The sequence below is a fragment of the Metopolophium dirhodum genome, chromosome 6 (assembly GCF_019925205.1).
Source record: "Metopolophium dirhodum isolate CAU chromosome 6, ASM1992520v1, whole genome shotgun sequence".
Lineage (NCBI taxonomy): Eukaryota > Metazoa > Arthropoda > Insecta > Hemiptera > Aphididae > Metopolophium > Metopolophium dirhodum.
In genome coordinates, this window is record NC_083565.1 from 28419292 (window position 1) to 28424252 (window position 4961).

Consider the following 4961-nt stretch of genomic DNA (forward strand, 5'->3'; position numbering starts at 1 on the left):
TATATATTATAGTCAGTTATATAGATTTACTAATTTTACGAAAACCGATAGCCGATAACGCTCGTCGCCAATGGCCTACGCTTACGTTACGAATGTTACGATGTATTATATTTATTATTATATACTATTTAGGTATACCAATAATATATTTATATATCCGTGGTTATTATTTATGCAACTATATTCATGCATATAAGCAAATATAATTTATATTTATTACTATGAAGAATAGAAATTTTTTATTTCGAGACCTCTAAAAATATATACATATAGGGGATTACATTTTTACTTTACATAGTATAATTATTATAGTAATCACAGATTGATCAACACAAATTGAAATCCATGTGATGACGGATAGAAATTAAAATTTGGAGTTGATTTTGAGACATTAATAAAACTTCGCATAGTTATTTAATTTTTTTACTTCGCATAGGAATTACAAATTTCACAACGCACGGAAGTCCTTATTGTAATACGATTTTAGTGAACTCCGTGCGATGATAAATATAATTTAAATGTGTAGTCAATTTTGAGACCTTTATACAACTTCACATAGAGATTCATACTTTTACATTACAATTTAAATTTTAATAAGCCTACGCAGGGAAGTCTTTTTTGAGATGGGATTTTAGTAATATCCACGGGATAGCTAATAGACATAAACCGGGGAAGTCAAATTTGAGATCTAAACAGAATATCACTTAGTAGTTTAAGTCACTCAATTGCACACCGGGAAGCATTTAAAGTTCAAATTTTGACAACATTTATCAAATTTATAATTTATTAATTATTTTGTAGTTAATAATGTATAAAATGTTTAACTTTTATGGCTAAAGATTGAAAATTTAAAACAAGGTTCCACGTAAATAGGTTATATATAAATTACTTTATTCACAATAATATCATCAAATATACTTGGTAATATCATAGGCTGACTGACCGTTTTCGCTCAGAATCGTTTTTCTTATACAATGATATTATAATATCATTGAATTCAAATTTAACACCATCCATTACAGTGACCCACTTGTAACCTACTGTACAGCAGAGCGACATCCACTTATCCACCTTTTTAATTTGCATTACGTTACTACCCGACACTGAGTATAATATTATGAATATTCATCACTCGATCAAGTATATAATATTTATATAGGTGTGCCACGCCGCCGTTATCGTAGAGAAACTTCAGCCCTTAAGTCGAGACGATAACCACGATTGCCCACGTCAATATATTATAATCTATGCGATGACTCTAATTGTAAATAGAGATTAGATATCAGGGATTAAAGTGGTGGGGGGGGGTCTCCCTACCTCTGACGTCGGTTAAAAAGCGTCCCCTTTAACGTTCTCTTCAACAATTTAGTATTATATTTTGAGATTTAAATTTTACATGAAATTAATTACAAATTATTAAGAGTTAAAAGTACTGATGCTTACTCAATCACTGTTTATTGTTTATTCGTTATATATACACACAATTATATAATATTGAACGCTTAAAACTTTATGGAGACAATATAGTCCCCCTCTGGAATTTTGTACCACTTTAAGGCCCAGCTGTAGATAGTACACCTACTGGCACATTTGTTTCGTTTATCCCGGCTAGGCGGTCGTCGAGAGCGAAAATTCTCTTTTTTTATAAAGTCCATTATGTTCATTATCCGTGGAGAAGATCTTCGGGTGAAAAGTGATGCCATTTTAACCGCAATAGTGTCCCTAAAAAATAACCAAAACATTTTTGTACACTACACGGACAAACGAAAATATGAACTTTACGAAATAAATGAGATTATAATAACTGACCTATATTGGCTGTTACTAGTTTGAGGCCCGGACGCACAACAGCCGTTAATCGTACTATAGATAGATAAAGACGTTATCAACGTATCGATGTCATAAATAGAACGTTAAACGATCGACAAATTGAATGATGAATGTTCGGGACGACATTTCTTGTGCTAAAATTTAAAATTTTGAATTACCAATATTGAGTTTAATCAATAAATGCATAGTATAATTTATAATATATATGCACTCAAAACTGACAAAATGATAGAAACAATTGTAAAAAAAATACAAAGTAAAAGTTCAAGTTTTCTATTTTCTGATATATATATAAAGGGTACTTGAGAAGCATTGCACGGGACTTCCCGAAAAATAATGAATTTTTCATTCAGCACTAATTATTACGAATGAATTTTTTATTTAAATTATTCGAACGCGTCAGTTGGTTAAAAATTGCTTACCTATAACCTATACCATAAACTAATATATATATATTATCTTTATAAATTACTTATAGATAAACGTTCTTTTACTTCATAAATAGGCGTCGGGCTGACTAACTTAGGGCTCCAAAATGAGCCACTTCAAAAAATATTCTTCCTTGCCTATTGATTTTTGGAAAACAATTTTGTGGACTTATAAAAACAATAAAACTACAATATGTATATAGTATGTTCTAGACTAGAGAGTTATTTTTTACGTTCTCAATATTTTTATACGAAAATATCGTGTTATTACAATTTATTAAATTTGCAATCCGTTATTGTTTTGCTCATTAAACATAATGGTCTACTAACTTATTGATGTAGCTTATTCAACTTTAGAAAATAGAATTATGATTTTAACTTTAATTGTTTTTAATATCCTTATGTTAAAATAAGTGATTATAATTATTTTTATAGTATTTTTTATTTAATTTTCCTGGTACATATACCTATATATACCCATACATATATTGGTGGCTTGGTCGGTGGATTTATGTACCAAACATATGGAGGGAAGAGTACATTTAAATGATATTTAATTAATTTCATTAAAATTGGGTATTCTCCAATCTCCATGTAATATTTATTTAGTTAAATAATAAGTAGATTAATATGAAAACCACGAAATAAAAAAAAGAAAGATTTATTTAAACCAAGCTATAGGTACTTACTCAGTTTTTAATAAGTTTTCTCTGGTTTTTAAAACGAAAATGTAAATAATTTGATAAACATCAAAATAAATTATTAATTTATAAAATCATTTATGTTTCTGCACCTTTTAATAGTGGCATAGTGTACAGAAAAAGAAAAAAAATAACTAAATGATTGTTATCGTTCTAAGTCATATGTAAGTTATTGAAGTTTTTAAAAATATATTTTCAATATTTGATATTTATTTTTATTTATAAATTTTTATTTATTATAATGACGTCTCTATTGTATTGTTCAAATTATATATAATTATATTCTAATTGAATAAATGTTTATCTTATTAGGCAGAAAAATAAGTCTTGAAATAGTTCAAAAGTATTTTTTAACTATTTTTAAGGATAAAATATTATGTACCTGTTTTTATTTAATTATAAGACAAGTCATGTTTAAAGGTAAACTTAAAACAAAATTATAATTTATAGTATTACATATTATTATTCATAATAGACAGGAGTTGTAATAATTGTAAGTGATAAATGTGTTGAATAATATTTACATATCAATGCAAAAAAGGTGGGTAAGTGGATATCGCTCTGCTGTACATTAAGTTACAAGTGAGTCACTGCAATGGATGGTGTTAAATTTGAATTCAATGATATAATAATCATACGAAAAGCGATTCTGAACGGAGACGGTTTGTCAGTGAGGATATTTTATATTATAATAATTATAATATAATATAAATTGTTATTACTAGAAAGAAAAAATGTGAGAATAATGTGTAATTTGATTGAAAAAAAGAATTAAGTATTGCTAAAAAAATTAAAAATATGTGGAAGTTGTGCAAATGGTGGTGGGGAGGGGGGGTTACTTGGTCCTCTGCGGAACTGTATCATATTATTGCAAATAAAATGGGTAAGTAGTAAGAACTATTTTGAAAAATTGGAGATTCAGCATACAATACCTATATAAACCGCGGAAATGGCGGTGCCGATAAACTGTAGGTATCCACAATACATCGTCGAAAAATCCTCAATTTTTAAGTCGTAGTAGGTACTATACATAATACCGGTGATGCTGTTAAGTACTAAGACGTTTATTAAAATTTAACACTAGGATGTCACGCTTAAATTAAGTTATAAGTTTATCAATAAAAAATTAAATGATAAAAACAATATTATAAATAAAAAATAAAAAATAAATTAAATTAACTTCTTGTTGCCACAAGCCATATAATAGCTAAATTAAAATAATTTATTTTGATACCGTACGTACTACGTGTTATGGTTGAATACGGTACAAGTGTGGAGAATAATAATAATAATTTGTTGGTATTAATAATGCATGCTCGTAAAAATAAATACTTGTAGTTACAAATTCTCGAAATTCTTATAACTACTATAAGACGATGTCAGCACAACTTGTGTTTTCGTTCGAGAGAATACTCACGGGCAATATAGATAAAACGCCTACAACCAAGCCCGGATCAAGACATTTTGAGGCCCAGGGGCCAAAGTTTTAAATGAGGTCCCTGTACGAAAAATAATAATAATAATGTATATTATTTTATTTAATATTAGGTACCTGTTATAATAAATATATATAGGTATTAGGTACATATCAATAAATAATGAATAATGCATCACTTTATTTATAAATTATAATTTACAAGCTTTTTTCCTCGGTAAATAATCATTGATTTTGTTTAGGTTATTTATGCAGTGTTATAGCCTATAATGAAAAAAGTAATGGAAAAAATCTGAGGCCACTAAATAAATACTTATAGTTATAAAATTGTGTTCGTCAGCGGTTTCACCGCACTACACTCGGCTTGTTTTATTGCACCGAGTGATAGTAGCATGCGCTACAATCTGATAAAATTGATAAAACTTTTTCTGCGATACCACAATTTAAGATAGTGGATAAAACTGATAGAGTCTGATAATAATATCACAGAATAACATAATGATAATGATAATATAATAATTTCTTGATATAATAAAATAAATGTCAAATTTTAATATTTGTGAACAA

The 4961-nt window shown here is 27.9% G+C and overlaps 1 long non-coding RNA gene across 1 annotated transcript; it reads right to left on the reverse strand.

Moving 5' to 3' along the window:
* Positions 1-1469: 1469 nt before the first annotated feature.
* LOC132946194 (uncharacterized) lies at positions 1470-4105 on the reverse strand. The gene is made up of 3 exons (XR_009664681.1): positions 3892-4105; positions 1810-1964; positions 1470-1722 (listed from the first exon to the last, which is right to left on the reverse strand). It is a non-coding gene; the product is annotated as an uncharacterized LOC132946194 (long non-coding RNA).
* Positions 4106-4961: the final 856 nt, after the last annotated feature.